Source organism: Hypanus sabinus, chromosome 3 (assembly GCF_030144855.1).
Source record: "Hypanus sabinus isolate sHypSab1 chromosome 3, sHypSab1.hap1, whole genome shotgun sequence".
NCBI lineage: Eukaryota > Metazoa > Chordata > Chondrichthyes > Myliobatiformes > Dasyatidae > Hypanus > Hypanus sabinus.
This window is the reverse complement of record NC_082708.1, coordinates 119,719,569-119,743,826: the sequence shown is the minus strand read 5'-3', so window position 1 is coordinate 119,743,826 and position 24,258 is coordinate 119,719,569.

The following is a 24,258-nucleotide window of genomic DNA, read 5'->3' as shown; positions in this document are numbered from 1 at the left end:
CATATTGGGCACCTTCAGACCTGCAGGGCTCATCTTCCAGTGTCATTCTCATAGATCTTACTTTTATCCATAAGGTTTTCTTGGCAAGTTACTGGGGTGGGTTGCCCTTTCCTTCTCCAGTGGATCATATTTAGTCTGACCTCTCTGCCATGACCTGTCCATCTTGAGTGGCTCGACATGGTATAGCACAGGGGCGGGCAAACTTTTTGACTTGAGGGCCACAAAGGGTTCTAAAATTTGACAGGGGGGCCGGACCAGGAGCAGATGGACGGAGTGTTTTGGTAATACACCTCATAAGAGAAAATAAAATATCATGGGATATGTAGAAAATATGTGCTTTAATTTCAATTGAAAATGAACAAATGCATTACAACAAAATATCTGTCTTTGCAGTCCCGTGGTATTTAGCTATTTATTGAAATGACTTTTAAAACACTGAAAATTAAATTAATAAAATACAGCTTTTTTAATAGTAACAGTTATTATTTTAAAGCACTGAAAATTCTGTTATCCTTCAAGATATTATCATCATCACTCTCCTCCTGACTGTCTTTATTTCAAAAACGGTAGAAGATGCAGGTCTACTTGTCCTGCTCCTTCTTATTCAATTGTCCCCTGTGCCAAAACTCAACAACGACCAGCACAAAGACAGAACAGTGAGAGCGCGCCAGTATGCTGAGCGCGTTATTTGATCTGGAGCGCATTTTTTATTTTGAGAACGTACGTGCACCTGCGCACTACTCATGTCCTTCACTTAACAGAAATGACATGTAACATGCAAGGCTTATTGAAAAAAATATTTTCAAATGCATTTTTTACATAACACAACGAAGAAACTTATTTTTAATTTCAGTGGGAACAGTGTTGTTGGTCTCCCTTTTTAGCCAGCGCATCAAAGTCTGGATTTAGTTTTGTTGTGGCGATTCTCAGGATGGATCTGAGGTGTTGGTCAGTTAACTTGGATCTGTGGCTGGCTTTGTTGATGTTCATGACGCTGAACGCCTGTTCACACAAATAGGTCGAGCCGAACAAACAGTAAAGCGCAAATGTGGAGTAATACGCTGCACCTCAACAAAGGTCAATGTGTAGCGGTGTGCTACATGCAGCGCTAAAATTACGACACGGAGTTGGTAACTGCAGTCGAAGAAAAATCCCCAGCCTCACTTTTAAGCCTCCCTCAACCTGCCCCCCTGCGCAGAGGCTCCAAAGCTCTGTGCTCGCAAATCCCCGCAGGCTATCTCCCTTAGCCGGAACGCTGGCTAATTGTGAGCCAGTTCGGATGTGCCACAAATGTATATAGAGTGTGTCATCTATTGGGAAAACACCAGAATTGCGGGGAAAAAACGTTAACAAGGTTTATTAATATAATTTCATCAAGTTCTGCGCGCCGGATTAAAAAGCTTAACGGGCCGTAGTTTGCCCATGCCTGGTATAGCGCGTAGCGTCCCTGAGAGACACAAGCCCCCTCACCATGGCAAGATAATAGTCCATGAGGAGCATCCACACCAACATTCAAATCACCACTTTCACTAATCCTCTTTGTCGCACTTAGTCTGTAGACTTGTATGCCTCAGCAGTTAAAGATGCTTCTCAAAGGTTGTGTGAGCCTGCTCCTCCTCCTCCTCCTCCTCCTCAGGTAGGGTGTTTCACATTTCAACTACCTTCCACTGCAACTGGATCCTCAACTTCCTCACCAGAAGACCACTGTCTGTGGCATATCCGAAATACATTTCCACCTCGCTGATAATCATCATTGGCGCACCTCAAGGATGTGTGCTTAGCCCACTGCTCTACTCTCTCCACAGAAATGTCTGTGTGGCTAGGGCACAGCTCAAGTGCCATCTTTAAACTTGCTGATGATACAACTATTGTTGGCAGATTTTCAGATGGTGATGAGGTGTACAGCAGTGAGATAGATCAGCTGGTTGAGTGGTGTCACAGCAACAACCTTGCACTCATCATCAGTAAGACCAAAGAATTGATTGTGGACTATAGAAAGGGTAAGATGAGAGAACACACTCCAGACCTCATCGAGGGTTCAGCAATGGAAAGAGTGACCAATTTCTATGGGCGTCAGCATCTATGAAGATCTAACATGGACCCAACATATTGATGCAGCTACAAAGAAAACATGACAGCAGTTTAAAGAGATTTTAGTATGTCTCCAAAACCACTTGAAAATTTCTACAGATGCATGGTGGAGAGCATTCTAACTAGCTGCATCGTGGTCTGGTATGGGGAGGGCTACTGCAAAGCATTGAAGTAAGCTGTAGAGAGTTGAAAACTTAAATCAGCTCCATCATGAGAACTAGCCTCCATAGGGTCCAGAGCATCTTCAAGGAACAATGTCTAAAAGGGAAGCATTGTCTTTTAATTAAAGACTCCATCATTAAGGACCCTCATCACTCAGGTTATACCCTGTTCTCATTGCTACCATCAAGGGGGAGGTACAGGAGCCTGAAGGCACACACTTCTTCAGCTTCTTCCCCTCTGTCATCAGGTTTCTGAATGGACATTGGATCCATGAACACTAACTCACTACTTTTTTAATTCTGTTTTTGCACCAATTTAGTTTAACTTATATATGTACTTCTAACTGTAATTCACAACTTTTCTTACTATGTATTGCAATGTACTGCAGCTGCCTAGCAACAAATTTCATGACATATGCCAGTGATATTAAACCTGATTCTAATTCTGATTCTACAAATGGTAATTCTGACCCTCTGGGTGCAATGTTTTTCTTCAAATCCCTTACAAACCTCCTGCCCTTTACAATAATCTTGTACCCAGTGGTCATAGGCATCTTTGACCTGGGGAAAAGTTTCATACTATTCACCTTTCTACGTCCTTCATACTTTGTATATTTCAATAAGATTTCCCCTCAGCCTTTTCCACTTTGAGAAGGATGAACTGGCCTATCCAATCTCTTCTCAGGTTGGAGAATTTCCATTCCAGGCCATATCCCAACAAATCTACTCTGCACCCTTTCCAGTTCTGCAGCATCATGTGATGGCCACGACTGTACACAGTACTCTAGCTGGTACCTAACTAACGTTTTACAAAGTTGTATCATAACCTCCCTGTTCTTCTGTTCTAAGCCCAGATAAAACAAAATGCTTAAAATGCCCTCTCTGGGGTAGTCAGAATCTGAATCAGAATCAGGTTTAATATCAATGGCATATGTTGTGAAATTGGTTAACTTTACGGCAGCAGCACAATAAAATGCATGATAAATAAATACAGAGAAAATAAGAATTACACTAAATATATACTGTATATGCCTATTAAGTAGTTAAATTAAAATAAGTTGTGCAATATAACAGAAATAAAGAAGTATTTAGGTAGCGTACGTGTGTCCAAATTCCATTTAGAAATCGGATGGCAGATGGAAAGAAGCTGTTCCTGAATTGCTGAGTGTGTGGCTTCGGGCTTCTGTATCTCCTTCCCGACAGCAACAATGAGAAGAGGGCATGTCCTGGGTGGAGGGGGTGGATGCCACCTTCCTAAGGGACCGCTCCCTGAAGACGTCTTGGATGCTACAGAGGCTAGACCACAATGGAGCTGACTAATTGTACAAGTTTCTGCAACTTACTTTGATCTTGGGCAGTAGCCGTACCAACCCCCCCCCAAACACCCATACGAGACAGTGATGCAGCCGGTCAGGATACTCTCCATGGTACATTTGTGGTTAGGTCCTCAGAGAAATTGACACCCAGGAATTTGAAATTGCTCCGTTTCTCCAGTTCTGATCCCTCGATGAGCAATGATTTGTGTTCCCTTGTGAAATACACAATCAGCTCTTTGGTCTTGCTGACGTTGAGTACAAGGTGGTTACTGTGACACCACTCAACTCGCTGGCCTATCTTGCTCTCTCGTCTCTATCTGAAATTCTGCCAGCGGTGGTTGTATCATCAGCAGAATTATAGATGGCATTTGAGCTGTGCTTAGCCACACAAGCATGGGTGTAAAGATAGTAGAGCAGTGGGCTAAGCACGCATTGCTGTGGTGCGCCAGTGTTGCTTATCAGTGAGGTGGAGATGTTGTTTCCAATCCACAGAGATAGTGGTCTGCTGGTTAGGGAGTTGAAGATCCAGTTGCAGAGGGAGGTACAAAGGCCCAGGTTCTGTAGTTTTTTGATCAGGACTGTTAAACGCTGAGCTATAGTTGATAAAACAGTATCGTGACATGGGTACTTGCATTGTCCAGGTGATCCAAAGCTGTGTGGAGAGCCATTGAGATTGCGTCTGCCGTAGACCTGTTGTGGCGATAGGTAAATTGCAGTGGTCTGGATCCTTGCTGAGACAGGTGTTGATTCTGGCCATGCCCAGCCTCTCAAAGCATTTCATCACTGCTGATGTGTGTGCTACTGGACAAGAGTCATTAAGGCAGCTCACACTTTTTGGGTACTGATATAATTGTTGCCCTTTTGAAGCAGATGGGAGCTTCCAACCGTAGCAATGAGAGATTGAAAATGTCTTTGGATAACCCTGCCAGTGCGTTGGCACAGGTTTTCAGAGCCTTACTCCAGTCATTATTTGTTTAACCATAAGAAAGACTGTATATTGCTCTGTGTATAAACACTAGCGGGTAATACTTTTACTAAATTGCTGATGGCTAAGGTGGCAATTCAAGAGAAAAAAAGAGGGCATTAAGGTTTTTGATGAATTTTAGGCCACCAGATGCAGTGTAATATATTCCAGAATGAAAGAAGTACAGGAAAAATAATAACAGAGATGTAGTTTTGTCTCAGTCAACACAAATACTAGCCAAAAAGGAAAACTAACATCTGATTTTTATGAAAATTTTCTTTTGTATAAGACATTTGATTGATTAACTGAAGCAGAGATGTCTAATCTTAGCTAACTGCATCAGTCAACATTCCATGTGAATCCAGCAGCCCTGAAATGCATTGTTAAATCATTCATTTATAATTTCTTATTAATGATCATGGCACATCTACAACAGACTGAAAAAATGTACAGCAGAGCGACTCTGTTTCACTTGCTCACTCTGCACGACTATCTTGTTTCCAGGTGATTCAGCAGACAACAGCAAAGTCTGTAACTCTCTTCCAATGTATTCCAATAATACATGGTTTTAGTCACAAAATTAAAGGAAAATTATAGTGTAGGTGGAGGCCTTTTTGCTCATTGAGACAACACATTCTAAACAAGTACAATCCTGCTATTTGTGCCCCCCATCCTCTTTCTACAAACCTGTAAAATCTTTCCTTTAAGGAAGTTATCTGGTTCATTTTTCAATGCTACAATTGAATTTATATCCGTTAACACCCGCAGACAATCCACACTAGACCTTAATTCCTTGGTGTGCTAATTCTGTGTCGCTTATAGTTCTTTTGCCAATTGCTATCTTTTTATGAGCAGATACTTAACCACTGTCAGTAAGAACAGCTTCTTTCTATCTACCCTGTGTACAGTATATCTTCAAAGATTTAAAAATAATAAATAATCACATTTCCATGCAATTTCCACTGTTGTTCCACAGGGAGCTATCCATACTTCTAATATAATGTTGAGGCTTTTAAGGCACTGGTGAGACCTCACTTGGTGTATTGTGAGCAGTTCTGAGCCTCGTAACTAAGAAAGGATACGCTGATATTGGAGACTGTTCAAACAAAAATGGTTCTGGGATTGAAAGGCTTATCATATGAGGAGTGTTTGATTGTTCTGGGCCTCTATGCTCTGGAATTGAGAAGAATGAAAGGAGGATCTCATTGAAACCTATCAGATGTTGAAAGGTCTCGATAGAGTGGATGTGGAGAGAATGTTTCCCATAGTGGGGGAGTCTAAGACCAGAGGACACAGCCTCAGAGTAGAGGGACATCCATTTAGAATGGAGATGAGGAGGAATTTCTTTACCCGGAGAGTGTTGAATTTATTTCCACAGGTGTCTGTGGAGGTCAAGCCATTGGATATATTTAAGGCAGAACTTGATAGATTCATCAGGGCATGAAGGGATACAGGGAGAGGGCAGGAGATTCGGGCTGAGAGAGAAATGGATCAGCCATGATGAAATGGAAAAGCACACTCTATGAGCCAAATGACCTACTCTGCTCCTATATCTTATGGTCTAAAGTTCTTATATCCACAATCCTTCTCTCAAGATTGTGATAAAGTTGAGAATGTAAATTTGATGAAATGACTGTCTGCAGAGTGTGCACAGTCAATTGAATTGACTTTATTTCTTACATCCTTCACATACATGAAGAGTAAAAATCTTTATGCTATGTCTCCATCTAAATGTGCAATGTGCAATCATAGTAACATAATAATAGAACAATCAATGTAATATAGAATAACTTATAATAAATGTAACATAGAAAAACACTCAAATCAGTGCTGTTGTGCCTTTCTCACCACACAGCTGATGTGTATAGACCACATGAGGTGGATGCTGGGGAACTTGAAGCTGTTTACCCTCTCAACCCCAAATTGATGTAAATAGGGGTTAACATGTCTCCGGAGATTCCTTCTGTAAGCTACAACCAACACCTTTGTTTTTGTGACATTGAGGGAGAGGTTGTTTTCTTGACACCACTGTGTCAGAGAGGTGACTTCTTCCCTGTAGGCCACCTTGTTATTATTTGACATTAGGCCAATCAATGTACTGTAGTGTCATCAGCAAAGTTAATTAGCAGATTGGAGCTGTGGGTGGCAACACAGTCATGGGTGTACAGGGAGTGAAGGAGGGGACTTAGTATACAGCCCTGAGGGGCTCCTGTGTTGACAGTCAGAGGGTTGGAGGTGAGGAGCCCACTCTTACCACCTGATGGCGATCGGACAGGAAGTCCAGGATCCAGCTACACAAGGTAGGGTCAAGGCTGAGGTCTCTGAGCTTCCTGGATGGCATTTTTGTGTTGAATGCTGTACTGCAGTCCAAGAACAGCATTCTCACATAAGCATCCTTCTTCCCCAGATGTGTAAGGATGGTATGTAGAGCACTGGCTATTGCATCGTCTGTCGATTGGTTGTGTCTGGTAGACAAATTGTAACTGGGCAAGTGTGTGTGGTATTAAGCTGCAGATGTAATCCTTGACCAGCCTCTCAAAGCATTTGCTTATTATTGAGATGAGTGCGACAGGACACCAGTCATTTAGGAATGTTTCCTTGGTCTTTTTTGGTACAGAAATGATGGTGGATAATTCGAAGCAGGCGGGCATTCTACTCTGGGATAGGGAGAGATTAAAAATATCTGTAAACACACCTGCCAGTTGTGCTCTACACATCCTAAATACTCGCCCTAGGATACCGTCCGGTCCTGCAGCCTTGCGGCTGTCCACCCTGTTGATGGAAACAGTGTCGTGTATTGGTGAGTCTGAAGGATTGGAATTGTGCAATTGCCACAGCGCAGCTGATATACAGTGATCTGGCAAATCCAGAACCTTGAGAAAATCACATGAGCAGTCATTCCAATGAGAACCCATTCCAAGTATGAAATAGAACTGCAATGTATGTAGGTTTCTATTTATTTTAGAGCAATCATTCCCCTTAGCACTATGTACTGATCTGTTGTCTACACATGCGCATTGCTCTCTCTCGCTCACTGCAATGTGAATACACCAGTTAAAGCCTTCTCCTATATGCGTGCTTTTATTTAATTGTTATGTAATTGCAGAGACAAAACAAATTAGCGACAAGTACAAACCTGAATGTCAGAAAATATCACAAACTGCACTGACAGTCACAGGACAATTACGGGGTTATCATGGGATGAGAGGAAGGGGTGAAGCAGAGATATAGGTAAGCCATCACAGATATGAATAAAAGGATGTGCAAGTAACCGCGTAGCGCACATTGAAAGCCGCATACCTAGCGAAGTTAAAGTTAAAATAACATGGCGATGGCTTTCGTCTGGAAAGTTGATAAGTTTAATAGTTCTAATGAAGGCTGGGAGTTCATTTGTCGAGAGGGTTGAACTGGACTGTAAGGCGAGCAACGGAGATGAGAAAAGGAAAGCCCTCAGGCTTCAGAGCTTGATGGTACTAGCACATACAGTTCCTAACGCAACTTAGTAACCCCTGAAAAGCCAGCAAGCAATACATTTGATGAAACTGTTAGGATTTTACAAAATCACTTGAGCCCTAAACTGCTGGCAATAGCTGAGAGATTAGATTTTAGAAAAGGAACTAGTCACAACAATGAAAGCATTTCTGAATATATTGCAGAACTGCGCAAACTTTCCCAGTACCGTGAATTTAGAGGTGGACTTTATGATGCATTAAGGAATAGGCTTGTATGTGGCATGCATAGTCAAAAGAAGCTACTGTCAGAAAGAGACCTAACCTTAGAACGGGCAGTGATCATTGCAATATCTTTGGAGACTGCAGCAAAGGATGCAGCTGATCTAAAGAAAAAGAGAATAGAATGTGAAATACACAAAATGTCCCTGAATGGTGCAAAAAGGCCAAAAATGTTATCTATGTGGCACATCTTCCCATGATGCAAATGACTATTGGTTCAAAGAAAAAGACTGCAGTGTCACAGACAATGTCAGATAGTGTACAAGTCAGATAAAAAGCACAACAGAAGAAAAAAAACAGAGTGAAAAGTTACACACACAAAACTAAGCAAAAGCATAAAGTGACTGAATATGAAATCGAATCAGACAATACAGTGTCCGACAAAGGTGAACTGTCCTGCTTAGAACCGCATAGTATTACTGAATCAATCACAAGGTCATATGGATCACAATACATGTGTTGGGTAAAACTGCAAATGGCGCTGGATACAGGGTCAGCTTTGTCTATAATTTCAGAGGCTGACTACAACAAACTGTTTTCTAAGCTACCATGAGAAATGGCATCCGTGATGCTGAAGACCTACACAGGCGGAAAAGAGTTTCTCCAAGGCAAAATGAAAGTGAATGTGACGTATGGAGGCCAAAGGCAGCAGCTAGAGCCTTAGTGTCGAAAAGTGGAGTGCCAGCACTTTTCAGGGATGATTGGTTGAGAAAACTCCAACTAGACTGGCACTCAATCAAAGCTCTCAACTTGTCATCAACAGGCAACTGTAGCCCAAATGGTAGCACTAACCAGAGACTGGCACAGCTGCTGAATGCTAATGAGAAGATGTTTGAGAAGGGTATTGGTAAACTCAAAGGAACAAAGGATAAAATTGCATTGAATGAAACAGCAACATCAAGATTCCATAAAGCACGTCCAGTGCCTTATGCACCACATCCTAAAGTGGATGCTGAACTTCAGAGCTTGGAGACATCTAGAATTCTCTCCGAGGCTGAGTGGAGAGATTGGGCCGCACCCATTGTCCCAGTGATCAAGAAAAGGAAGTCCAGAGCAGTTAGCATATGTGGGGATTTCAGTAAGAGTATCAATCCTGTGCTGTGTAATATGTAGTAACACTTGAAAGTCTTGCATGCCTTGAATAGAAGACATTTTTGCATTTTTGGTGGGCAAGGAGAGGTTTTCAAAGATTGACTTGACACAAGCCTTTCTGCAAATGAAGCTTGAGGAGTCAGGCAGGAATTTCCTTACAATCAACACTCACACGGGACTGTTCCAGTATAATCATTTTGTCTTTGGCATCACTTCAGCTCCAGCAGTTTGGCAAACAGCAATGCACCAAGTACTCCAAGATATCCCAGGGCCACAATGTTACCTTGATGACATCATCCTGACTGGCAAAAATGATGAAGCACATCTCCAGAACCTTGGTAAAGTGCTCACCAGGCTGAGTGAGTGTGGTCTGTGTGCAAAGAGAGAGAAACATGAGTTTTTCAAGAATGAAATCTCATATTGTGGACAAGTCATTGAGAAGCACGGCTTCCATAAGTCACAAGAGAAAACTGAAGCAGCGTTGCTGGCATCCTGACCAGAAAATGTGTCACAACTCAGGTCATGCTTGGCTTTGTGAACTACTACCACCAGTTTCTCTCAGCCATTGCTACATCCATTGAATGCACTATTACAGACAGGAACAAAGTGGGAATGGTCAGAAAGATATGAAAGAGCATTTCAAGGAAACAAAGTGACTAATAACATCAAATGGACCTCTCACCCATTGTAACCATTTCCACCCATCAGACTGGCTTGCAGTGTGTCTCCTTATGGCATTGGAGCTGTTTTGTCACACATTATGAAAGATGATCTGAATGTCCGATTGCATTTGCTTCAAGATCACTGACAAGCACAGAGTGCATCCATGCACACATCAACTGGGAGGCCCTTAGTCTAGTATGGGAATAAAGAAATTCCATCACGTCCTCTACAGACAAATGTTTACTCTGGTGACAGATCACCAGCCCCTTGTGTCCGTTCTCAATCCTGGGGAGGGAACCCAGTGATGTCTGCTGCCCAGTTACAACATTGGGCTCTGTCACTTGGAGCCCACTCTTATGCTGAAGAGTTCAAGGGTACCAAACAACACAGAAACACTGATGGCTTATCACATCTTCCACCATTGGCAACAGAAGAAAAGTCTTCATACTGTGACCCAGCAGAAGGGTTCCACACTGCATCAGTGGAGCAGTTGCTGGTAACAAATACTGAAATGCAAACAGAAACAAGGAATGACTCGATGTTGTCAAAAGCATATGGCATCACCATGCAAGGATGGTCAGCTCATGTTCCCATAGTTCTCAGTGAGACAAGACCAACTTTTGGTATGTCAAAGAACACTGATGTGTGGATCTTGTGTTGTGGTTCCCTCTAAACTGCGCATTAGAGTGTTAGGGAAGATCACCAGGGCACAGTCAAGATGAAGAGTCTCACCTGGAGCTACGTGTGGTGTCCAGGAATAGATAAGCAGATTGAAGTCTTGGCCAAAGGCTGTTCGGGAGGCCAATAAGCTCAAAATGTCACAGGTCATATTACGCCCATGGGAGTGACTGTCTTCATCATGGCAAAGAGCACATATTAACTTTGCTGGGCCATTCATGGACTCCATGTTTCTGATTGCTGTTGATGCTCATTCAAAGTGGCCGGAGATCGTACTAATGAAGTCAACCACCACCTCAGTTTCAGCCCTGAGGACGATCTTCACCAGAAATGGCTTGCTTGAACAAATTGTGAATGACAACATACCACAATACACGTCAGATGAATTCCAACTGTTCATGAAGAAAAATGACACCAAACCTTTCAAGTCAGCTCCTCACCAATGTTCAACAAAAGGGTTAGCTGAAAGGTTTATCCAAACATTCAAAAAGTCCATTAGAGCTATGGACAAGGAAGACAGTTCTCCTCAGCACAAGGTGAACGACTTCCTTTTTGTGTATTGGAACTTTGTTCATGCAACGACAAATCAACTACCTGCAATGCTGTTTATGAACAGGAATCTGAGATCTCACATAGACATCCTTAATGCATACCTACTGAGGGAAGTGCAGAATAAACAGTTCAGCCAGTTGCCAAGTAAATCTGCAAGGAACTTCAGGGTTGGACAGGAAATCCTAACACATGATTACCAAGAAGACAAGTGGACACTCGGTAGGATAGCTACAAGAATTGGATCACTGATGGATGGTGGATATTGGAGATCACACATGGAGACGTCATGTAGACTAGATACTAGATGCTCAACTGAAGAAAACACCTAAGTAGAATGTATCTAACAAGGCGGACAAACTACAGACACCAGACTTGCCTCTCAGTGAGGATGTCACTGACACCAATGTGACAACAGCAACCGAGAACATTGTCTTGGACAGGACACCTGCCAAACCTGATGTCACTCCACAGATCCAGAAGCACCATCCTATGAGAAACAGAGCACCACCCAAAAGACTGAATCTTTTGTACAGTGAAGTTAGTTATAGACCATTATTGTGAATGCATTTTTATTTGGAATATGGTTTGTGAAAGGAAAATGGAATGTTTTGTACATATACAGTTTTATGTTGCACTAATCTAAAGGGGGAGGAAGTGTAATGTATGGATCTATTTCTTTTAGAGCAATAACTCCCCTTAGCACTGTGCATGGATTGTTGTCTACACACGTGCATTGCTTCCTCTCTCTCTGGTTGCAATGCGAATATACCAGTTAAAGCCATTTCCCATGTGCATGCTTTTATTTAATTGATATGTAGTTGTACAGACACAACAAGGACCAAGCAAGTTTAGCAAATTTGATATTTTCCCAACATCAAGTCATGAATCAAATGATGTTAATTGTCAAGCAATATAAGTTTCATCTAATGCACATATGAACTGATGAATTAAGTGCAAGCTTAGGTCATTCTGCATCTCAAGCCCATTCTTCAATTAAATAAGATCACTGCTAATCTGACTGGAACTTTAATTTCACTTTTATGTCTACCCAAAATATTCCTTTTCCACCTTGCCTGTCAAGGGTCTATGTGCATCTGCCTTAAAAATATTTGGATTCCATTTCCACCACTCTTTGAGGAAGAGGATTCCAAGCAAGAATTAAAATCAGCTCATCTCTTTCTTCAATGGCTGACTCTTTATTTTTAATTAGCAACTCATAGTTTTAGATTTGGTCACAAGAGGGAATATTCACCCTCTCAAGAACCGTCAAGATTTTGCATGTTTCAATCAAATCACCACCCACTCTTCAGTACGCCAGCAGGTATGAGCTTTGTTTATCTCTTTTCCTTATAAAACAGCCTATGATTAGCAATTTTTGTGCAGTAAAATACCTCTGAACTTCCTTCTTTAAATAAGGAGACCAATGCTGTATACTGTACCTTCAATGTAGTCTCTCTAATTTTCTGTTTAGCTGAGACATTACTGCCCTGTTTTGTATTCAGTTTTCCTTATAACACAAGAGAGCAATATCTTGTCTTTCTTAATTCCTTCCTACAGCTGTACACCAGCCTTTTGCAAATCACATGCTGGAATACTCTTGGCAAATCAGAATTCTGCAAGAATTCACCTCCTGGATCACATACTTCTTGTGCTTTTTGCCAAGATGAAAACATTCTTCCACATTACAATTTATATTTCAGATATTTGTCCACGCACTTAATCTGTCTCTGCAGACAGAAAATACATTGCTTTAACAACTCGGTGGATGAAGCAGCATCTGTGGGAGCAAAAGGGATGTATTAACATTTTTGGGCTGAGGCCCTACACAAGACCTGAAATGCTGACCATTCCTTTTGCTTCCACTGTTACTGCCTGATCTGCTGAGTTCATCCAGCCATTTACTTGTTGTTCCACATTCCTGTATCTGCAGTCCCTTGTATTCCCAATCTTTGTAGCTTCCTGATGTCCTCTTCGCAGCTTACTATCTATTAACAGCCATACCCATGGCACTTTCATCTAAATAAATAAGTTGTTAAAGTTGAGGTCCCAATCCCAATCCTAGTGCCACACTACTTTTTACATCTTGCCAAAAAGAAAGATCCATTCTTGCTTTATTTGTTTCTTGTTAACCAATATCTCTCCACACCCCAAAAAATATTGATTCCTAAACCCTGAGTTTTCATTTTCAAAATAACCTAGGATGCAGCACCTTATAAAATGCTTTCAGGATAGCATATCAACCAGTTCCCCTTGACCCACAGTAAGCATTACTTCTTCCAAGACCTCCAGAACTTTGGTGAAACATGGCTTCCTTTTAACAAAATGATGTCGACTTCGCCCGATTAATTTGAAATTTTCTCAATGCCTTGCTTGAATGTCTTTAATAACAGCATTTAACATTTGGAAATGCAAGAAATTCTGCAGAGGCTGCAAACCCAGAGCAACACGCACAAAATGCCAGAGGAACTCAGCAATGAGCGAACATTTAGCCTTTAAGGCTGGGACCCTTCATTTGTGCTGTAATAAATGTTAAGCTAACTGCTGCATTGACAGTAATTGAAGCTCGGGACTCTAGATACTGGCCATCGTGAAACAGAATCAGTCAGCTTTATTATCACTGATGTACATCATGAAATTTGTTATTTTGTGGCAGCAGTATAATGAAGGACATAAAAAACTATATAAGTTACAACAATAAATGAATAGTGTAAAAGGGGAATAATAATGTAGCGTTCATGGGTTCATGCATCTTGGAAAGTGAGTACCACGGCGTGTTAACTTTAGAAGTCATTGCATGCTGCCTAAGCACTCCCAAAATCAGTAGAGTGTTCTAAGGTTAACAGAGAGTATTTGTGCAGCCTTTATTTGCTTACCTACACCGTCAATGGGTGAATCAATGGTGATATGATTGGCTGATATCCATTACTGGAGCCTTCAGGAAATGCACGCTGGCCACTCATTGAGGGTTGAGGTCCCGAGGGTGGGAGGCATACACAGAACCTCCTGTGGAGACCATATTCCAAGACAGTCTTCAGAAACACCACATCCTACCAGCATTCAGTGAGGAATTTATTTGCAGTGTCACATTTTCAAAGTCTGCAATCGAGGAGACATGTGAAACTTCGTTGATGAGTTATCATACCAGGGTTTCCTTATCTACGAAGGCCAAGGTAACAATGATCAGCTCTCTGCAGTTTGGTAAATCTCAGCATTATTTCTCAAGCTCCAGCTCACCACAGCACCATTTGGTCACTGAGGCTCTTTGAAGGAAAGATTTTCCCTTTTACGATTGCTGGGAGGAGGAGCAAATGACATTTTGGCTGCTTGGACCTACAGTCAATGGCTATTTTATTATGTATCCCTTCCACCTATTAAAGTGGCCACTGAATGTATATTTGTGGCCTTCTGCTGTTGTAAGCAAAACACTTTTTTGATGTGCTGTGCATTCAGAGATGCTCTTCGGCACACGCGTGGTTATATGTGGTATTATCACCTCCCAGTCAGCTTGAACCAGTCTGGCCATTCTCCTCTGACCTCTCTTATAAACAAGTCACTTTCACCCACAGAACTGCTGCTCACTGGATTTTTTTTTGTCTGTGTTTCACACCATTCTCTGTAAACTCTCAGAACTGTTGTGAAAATCCCAGGAGATCAGCAGTTTCTGAGATATTCAAACTACCCCATCTGGCATCAACAATCATTCTGTGGTCAAAGTCACTTAGAACACATTTCCTCTCCAGTCTGATGTTTGGTGTGAACTACAACTGGACCTCTTGACAATGTCTGCATGCTTTAATGCTTTGAGTTGCTGCCACGTGATGAGATATTTGCATTAACAAGCAGCTGTACAGATGTACCTAATAAAGTTGCCACTAAGAGTTCAAACATCGTGAGTTCCCCACAAGAACAGATAGACTACAACTGTGTCCTGCGTCTAATGCAGCCCCATCAAGTTCAATAATCTTTTCATTAACACGTATCACCGCCCTGAATGTACAGCTGGTTGTCAATAATGAGGAGAACCTTTGTGCTAGGAACCATGTTTCTGAGCAGGTCTTCTCAATATTTTATATGAAGCTTGTGCTTTGGTAGCCAGTCCGGCCCTGAAGGATGGCTCCCAAGGAGCAGAGGCTATCCTCTTTTTATTCTCTTCAGCCCCATTTGCTTCATAGAGATTACAATGGGCCCAAAGGTCATGGCAGAGAATGCCACTAGTCCGCTGATGGTGAGATTCTGGGTGCACAGACCTCGTAGGAGTGTCCTGCCTAAAACATAATCTGAAAAATAGGAGTGCAGTCACAAAACCTGAAGCAAACACAGATGCCTAGCAAGTACAAGGAGGACAACAAGGGCTCTGAAGGGTATATTCCTCCCAAAATTAGTAGCTTAATATTCCAAATAAACAGAGAAGGGAGACATCGCCTGGAAAGGGAATAAATGATTCTCTCACAACATGACACTTCCTACGAACATTGTTCCCAAGCAAATGTGATCCTCTCCATTCTCCCTTCATTCCCACAATAAAGCTATAAGGAGCCGAGACACCACAAAAGAAGCATAAAGTAATATATTGGTTGGCAGGTACAACTCTGTTGCTAATAGCAATTAATGAATTAATTCCTGCCTGATTTACTTAAATCACTTGCTGTAATGTCTCTTTGTTTCCTGATTTATGGCTTGAATTCACTTGAATCACTCTGATCTCTGCATAAAATATACCTTCCTAGAAGGACCTTTATTGTACAGCTGTTGACATCAGTCAATAGAATTATAAGCTTTGGCCTATGGTTCAGTATCGTAGCCAATGCAATTAAGGGTAGAGTGCATAGTTCATTAATGAGATTGCCACGCAGTACTTTGAGAAGCCAATATTCCATGCCAATAAATTCCACATTCATTCAGCAATGATAAAATCCTACTGGAACGCCACATTTAGTTCAAATTGAGCTATTGTCAATGGGAAGAACCTGAGGAGTATCAGTTTAAAAAAAAGATGAACTTTTTAATCCCATGGACATCAAAGCATACAGTGAAATGTGCCATTTGTGACTTAGAGATGTGCAAGGGACAGTGTTCAAACATCGCCATACTTCTTGCACCAACATAGCATGCCCACAACTCAATAATCCTAATCACACATCTTTGGAACATTGGAACAAACTGCAGCATGAAGAAAACCCACATGGTTACCGGGAGAACATACAACCTCCTTACGGCCAGTGGCAGGGATCGAACCCCAATCAGTTATCACTGGTGCTGTAAAACGATTCCACTAACCACTGCACCCATATGCATCTCAATCCGTACCTGACAATTATGCACTAATATTCCATATTCATCTAATTTATTACCACTAGCTCAGTATGTAGAGGAAAGATATAGTGACCAGGAGGGTCAATAAGATGTGTCTTGCTGCTATTCTTTTGGATCTCTCAGAGGTTCTCATGATAAGCACATCAAGTGGAAAAAGTCCTGGGACAGGGGTCATCTTCACAATGGAGATCAAGCTCGTTCTTTGCCAGAATTACATAGCAGATATGCAAAGCAATCCCATTTCATAATCATTTGCTTCTCTCCTGTGAGGCAAATATTTGAAAATTGTTCCTCATTTACTGGCAACAGGTGCAAAATTTTCCTGAAGCGCGATGACCTCAGAGGCATAGGGATACCAGCCTCAGTGAGTGAGGGATCCGCACATGTACAGCAATAGAAGTAGCTGGCATATCTGCATAACTTCTTTATGCCCACTGAAGGATTTTACGTGTCCTAAACAGAAAACATTAGAATGTACTAGTATCTTGAAAATTATTGCATGGAAGCAAATTGTCCACTCTCCTCTCCTATCAGATTCTTTCTTCTCCAGCTCTTGACCTTTCCCACCCACCTGGCTTCACCTGTAACCTTCCAGCTTCCAGCTAGGCTCTTTCCCATGCCCCAAACTTTTTATTTTGACATCGACCCCTCCCTTTCCAGTTCTGATGAAGGGTCTCAGCCCAAAACATTGACTGATTACTCTTTTCCATAAATGCTGACTGACCTGCTGAGTTCCTCCAGCATTCTGTGTAAGTTGTTTTGTATTTTCCAGCATCTGCAAACTTTCTCATGTTGGTGGAATGCATAAAGTCTACCTTGTTAAATATTTTAGTTTTGTTTTCTTTTGTCTCTGATGTAGGCAGGTTTAGAAAGCATAACACATTACAGAGCCTAGTTACGGCTACAGAGGCCACACAAAGTCCTTGATGTCATTTGAACAGTTGACCCAGCTGTGAGACATCTGGATGAGGGGTAAAGGTCTGAACCTGCACACCAACCAAGCTCTCTGTAACCTGGGTAGGAAATGGTTCGATGATCTGACGGTACCAAGAACTCTTCACTATTGTTTCCCAGCAGATGCAAGGCTGAGATTGCTGTCAGACCCTGAATTGCAAGTCACTCAACCCTACTGCTTCTAGTCCTCTTTTCAGAGCCTAACCTCTACAGCATCTGAGCAGGGCTCCGTACATAATGAAAAGTTGTGTGTTCAGAGGATGCATGTCTGCTTCTGTCCCTGAGATGAATTTACTTGGTCAGGGAGGAGAGCACTCTGCTCAGACCCAGTATCTCTCAGTGCACATACAAGGGCTATCTGCTCACAAGTAGCCTCTCTCTCTGTTCGTGGAGAACCGTCAACTGCTCATGTGTTGCGTCCTACTGTTCTTGGGGTGTCACAGACTGCTCATGGGTTACAATTACGTGTCTGTTGTGAATAGCTTTCTGTTAGGAATTGTATCCATATGGAAGATAGTCACAAGTGGTGTTGCTCTGCATGGTGAAGACACGAGGCTGATCCCTGCCAAGAAACTCCAAGCTGTTTCATGCAGCAGAGACCAGACTTCCAACTAGATTAGGGTAAAGTGCAAAACATTTAAAAGACTTCTGCTGACCTCTTTCTGTGCTTTTAGAGGAACCATCATCCGGTCAGTAGGTACTGTTTGGCACAATTGTTGCCATTACCCATCGAACAATAGTCATGACTCTCAAAGTGAAGGTCATGGTTCCCTACATTTGTCTAACTCTCTGTGAGATCGCTGATGTGCACTTTCCTACGTTCCTTGTCTTCTCTTGTATTTGACCAAGTCTTTCATCCTGATACATCCAAATCACTCTTGTGCCCAGAGTGGGCCTGAATTGAGTTCTCACAGTTCCATGAAATACACTACTCCAGCAAGACTCCACGCCAGATTCCCAATGCCAGAGGTCACTGGATTCTGGTGTAACACACTGAGAAACATACTCCTTTCACCCACTTTGCTCATTTGTTATGGATAGAGCACTACAGTCTCTTCGGCTCATCTGGTCAGATGTTTCAGACGTGATAGAGGCAGAGGGATGAGTTACAGCAGTGCTCAGGCAGGACAGATTAGAAGGCTTGTCTACCGAGACCATATGGATGGAGCTAAGAAACAGGAAAGGTATGATCACATTTATGGGGTTGTATTACAGACCACTCAATAGTCAGTGAGAATTAGAGGAGCAAATCTGCAGAGAGATAGCAGACAACTGCAGGAAACATAAAGTTGTGATAGTAGGGGATTTTAATTTTCCACATATTGATTGGGACTCCCATACTGTTAAAGGTCAGGACAGGTTAGAGTTTGTGAAATGTGTTCAGGATAGTTTTCTAAATCAACATATAGAGGTACCGACTAGAGAGGATGCAATATTAGATCTCCTATTAGGAAACGAGTTAGGACAAGTGACGGAAGTGTGTGTAGGGGAACACTTTGGTTCCAGTGATCATAACACCATTAGTTTCAACTTGATCATGGATAAAGATAGATCTGGTCCTCGGGTTGAGTTTCTAAACTGGAAAAAGGCCAAATTTGAAGAAATGAGAAAGGATCTAAAAAGCGTGGATTGGGACAGGTTATTCTCTGGCAAGGGTGTCTTTGGTAAATGGGAGGCCTTCGAAGGAGAAATTTTGAGAATGCAGAGTTTGTATGTCCTGTCAGGATTAAAGGCAAAGTAAATAAGAATAAGGAACAAACACGAGGAAATCTGCAGATGCTGGAAATTCAAACAACAACACACACAAAATGCTGGTGGAACACAGCAGACCAGGCAGCATCTATAGGGAGAAGTGCTGTCGACGTTTTGGGCCGAGACCCTTCGTCAGGACTAACCGAAAGGAAAGATAGTAAGAGATTTGAAAGTAGTGGGGGGAGGGGGAAATGCAAAATGATAGGAGAAGACTGGACGGGGTGGGATGAAGCTAAGAGCTGGAAAGGTGATTGGCGAAAGTGATACAGAGCTGGAGAAGGGAAAGATCATGGGACAGGGGGCCTCAGGAGAAAGAAAGGTGGGGAGCACCAGAGGGAGATGGAGAACAGGCAAACAACTAAATATGTCAGGGATGGGGTAAGAAGGGGAGGAGGAGCATTAACAGAAGTTAGAGAAGTCAATGTTCATGCCATCAGGTTGGAGGCTACCCAGCCGGTATATAAGGTGTTGTTCCTCCAACCTGAGTTTGGATTCATTTTGACAATAGAGGAGGCCATGGATAGACATATCAGAATGGGAATGGGACGTGAAATTAAATTGTGTGGCCACTGGGAGATCCTGCTTTCTCTGGCGGACAGAGCATAGGTGTTCAGCGAAACGGTCTCCCAGTATGCGTCGGGTCTCACCAATATATAAAAGGCCACACCTGGAGCACTGGACGCAGTATACCACACCAGCTGACTCACAGGTGAAGTGTCGCCTCACCTGGAAGGACTGTCTGGGGCCCTGAATGGTGGTGAGGGAGGAAGTGTAAGGGCAGGTGTAGCACTTGTTCCACTTACAAGGATAAGAGCCAGGAGGGAGATCAGTGGGAAGGGATGGGGGGGGGGGAAACGAGTGGACAAGGGAGTCGCGTAGAGATAGGGAGAGCAATCCCTGCGAAAAGCAGAAAGGGGGGGGAGGGAAAAATGTGTTTGGTAGTGGGATCCTGTTGGAGGTGACGGAAGTTACGGAGAATTATACTTTGGACCTGGAGGCTGGTGGGGTGGTAGGTAAGGACAAGGGGAACCCTATCCAGAGTGGGGTGGTGGGTGGATGGGGTGAGGGCAGATGTGCGGGAAATGGGAGAGATGCGTATGAGAGCAGAGTTGATGGTGGACGAAGGGAAGCCCTTTTGTTTAAAAAAGGAAGACATCTCCTTTGTCCAGGAATGAAAAGCCTCATCCTGAGAGCAGATGCGGCGGAGACAGAGGAATTGTGAGAAGGGGTTAGCCTTTTTGCAAGAGACAGGGTGGGAAGAGGAATAGTCCAGGTAGCTGTGAGAGTCTGTAGGCTTATAGTAGATATTAGTAGATAGGCTGTCTCCAGAGATGGAGACAGAAAGATCAAAAAAGGGGAGGGAGGTGTTGAAAATGGACCAGGCAAAATTGAGGGCAGGGTGAAAGTTGGAGGCAAAGTTAATGAAGTCGACGAGCTCAGCATGTGTGCAAGAGGCAGCACCAATGCAGTTGTCGATGTAGTGAAGGAAAAGAGGGAGGTGGATACTGGTATAGACTTGGAACATGGACTGTTCCACAAAGCCAACAAAAAGGCAGGCATAACTGGGACCCATGTGGGTGCTCATGGCTACACCCTTGGTTTGGAGGAAGTGGGAGGAGCCAAAGGAGAAATTATTGAGAGTAAGAACTAATTCCGCTAGACAGAGGAGAGTGGTGGTAGAGGGGATTTGGTTAGGTCTGGAATAAAAAAAAGCGAAGAGCTTCAAGACCATCTCGGTGGGGGGGTGGAGGTATATAGGGACTGGATGTCCATGGTGAAAATAAGACGGTGGGGGCCAGGGAACTTAAAATCATTGAAAAAATTCAAGCATGAGAAGTGTCACGAACATAGGTGGGAAGAGATTGAATAAGGGGGGATAAGACAGTGTCAAGGTATGCAGAAATGTGTTCAGTGGGGCAGGAGCAAGCTGAGACAATAGGTCTACCTGGACAGGCAGGTTTGTGGATCTTGGGTAGGAGGTAGAAACGGGAAGTGCGGGGTGTGGGAACAATGAGGTTGGTGGCAGTGAATGGGAGATCCCCAGAGCTGATAAGGTTGGTGATGGTACAGGAGACAATGGCCTGGTGCTCCTTAGTGGGGTCATGATCAAGGGGTAAATAAGAGGAAGTATCAGAAAGTTGTCGCTGTGCCTTGGCCAGGTAGAGGTCAGTACGCCAGACAACAACAGCTCCCCCCTTAACAGCAGGTTTTATAGTGAGGTTGGGATTGGTACAGAGGGAGCAGAGAGCAGAGCGTTCGGAAGGAGTGAGGTTGGAATCGGAACAGGATGTTGTGAAGTCAAGATGGTTGATGTCCCGTCAGCAATAAGGAACCTTGGTTCTCTAGGGATATTGGAACTCTGATAAAGAAGAAGAGAGAGATGTATGACATGTATAGGAAACAGGGAACAAATAAGGTACTTGAGGAGTATAAAAAGTGCAAAAAAATACTTAAGAAAGAAATCAGGAGGGCTAAAAGAAGACATGAGGTAGCTTTCGCAGTCAAGGTGAAGGATAATCCAAAGAGCTTCTACAGGTATATTAAGAGCAAAAGGATGGTCAGGGATAAAATTGGTCCTCTTGAAGATCAGAGTGGTCGGCTATGTAAGGAACCAAAAGAAATGGGGGAGATCTTAAATTGTTTTTTGCGTCTGTATTTACTGAGGAAACTGGCATGAGGTCAATGGAAATAAGGCAAACAAGTAGTGAGGTCATGGAGCCTATACAGATTGAAGAGGAGGAGGTGCTTGCTATCTTGAGGCAAATCAGAGTAGATAAATCCCCAGGTCCTGACAGGGTATTCCCTTGGATCTTGAAGGAGGTTAGTGTTGAAATTGCAGGGGCCCTGGGAGATATATTTAAAATGTCAGTGTCTGCGGGAGAGGTGCCAGACGATTGGAGGACAGCTCATGTTGTTCCGTTGTTTAAAAAAGGCTCTAAAAGTAATTCAGGAAATGATAGGCCAGTAAATTTGATGTCAGTAGTAGGTAAATTATTGGAAGGACTACTAAGAGATAGGATCTACAAATATTTAGATAGACAGGGACTTATTAGGGAGAGTCAACATGGCTTTGTGTGTGGTAGGTCATGTTTAACAAATCTATTAGAGTTTTTCGAGGAGGTTACAAAGAAAGTGGATGAAGGGAAGACAGTAGATGTTGTCTACGTGGACCTCAGTAAGGCCTTTGACAAAGTCCGGCAATGGAGGTTAGTTAGGAAGATTCAGTCACTAGGTATACATGGTGAGGTAGTAAATTGGATTAGACATTGGCTCAATGGGAGAAGTCAGAGAGTGGTAGTGGAGGATTGCTTCTCTGAGTGGAGGCCTGTGACAAGTGGTGTGTCACAGGGATCAGAGCTGCGTCCATTGTTATTTGTCATCTACAACGTTTGTATATCAATGATCTGGATGATAATGTGGCAAATTGGATCAGCAAATTTACTGATGATAGAAAGATTGGAGGTGTAGTGGACAGTGAGTAAGGTTTTCAAAGCTTGCAGAGGGATTTGGACCAGCTGGAAAAATGGGCTGAAAAATGGTAGATGGAGTTTAATAGAGACAAGTGTGAGGTGTTGCACTTTGGAAGGAAGAAACAAGGTAGAACATACAAGGTAAATTGTAGGGCACTGTGGAGTGCAGTAGAACAGAGGGATCTGGGAATACAGATACAAATTTCTCTAAAAGTGGCGTCACAAGTAGATAGGGTTGTAAAGAGAGCTTTTGATACATTGGCCTTTATAAATGAAAATATTGAGTATAAGAGTTGGAATGTTATGGTGAGGTTGTATAAGGCATTGGTGAGGCCAAATTTGCAGTATTGTGTGCAGTTTTGGTCACCGAATTACAGGAAGGATATTAATAAGGTTGAAAGAGTGCAGAGAAGGTTTACAAGGATGTTGCTGGGACTTGAGAAACTGAGTTACAGAGAAAAGTTGAATAGGTTAGGACTTTATTCCCTGGAGCGTAGGAGAATGAGGGGAGATTTGAAAGAGGTATATAAAATTATGATGGGTATAGATAGAGTGAATGCAAGTAGGCTTTTTCCACTGAGGGCAGGGGAGAACAAAACCAGAGGACATGGGTTAAGGGGGGAAAATTTTAAAGGGAATATTAGGGGGAGCTTCTTCACACAGAGAGTGGTGGGAGTGTGGAATGAGCTGCCAGATGAAACGGTAAATGCGGGCTCACTTTTAACATTTAAGAAAACCTTGGAAAGGTACATGGATGAGAGGTGTGTGGAGGGAGATGGGCCAGGTGCAGGTCAGTGGGACTAGGCAGAAAAATGGTTTGGCACAGCCAAGAAAGGCCAAAAGGCCTGTTTCTGTGCTGGAATGTTCTATGGTTCTATGGTCCATTCTGAATGCTTATTCCAAGTCCCAGTGACCAGCAGCTGAACCATAGCTCTCCATACCCTTCCCATCCACCTACATATCAAAACTTCTCTTAAATATACTCCTGAAGGAATGTGCAGAGAAGCTGTGTGTTCTCCAGCAGATTTTCAATCTGAGTCTCAGCCTCAAAAGGGTCCTGACTCTATGGAAAACATCATGTGTGATCTCAGTGCTTAAGAAAGGGCCAACCAACCGAAAGTCTTGAATGACTACCAGCCAGTGGCCTTGACCTCACACAACATGGAGACCATAGGTAGGTTGGTCCTGGCCCATCTCCAACCCCTAGTCAGATCAGCCCTCAATCCCCTGCAGTTTGCCTACCAGGAGCACACTGGAGTCAACGATGCTGTCATCTACCTGTTGAACAGAGCCTACTCCCAATTGGATAAGCAGGGCAGCATGGTGAGGATCATGTTTTTTGATTTCTCAAGTGCAATCAATACCATACAGCCCTCATTGTTTGGAGAGAAGCTCCATTCAATGCAGGTTGGCACTTCCATTGTATCCTGGATAATGGACTACCTGACTGGCAGAGCACAATTTGTGCAGCTTCAGAGCTGTCAAACATGGCTACAAACAGCACTGGGGCCTCACGAGGGA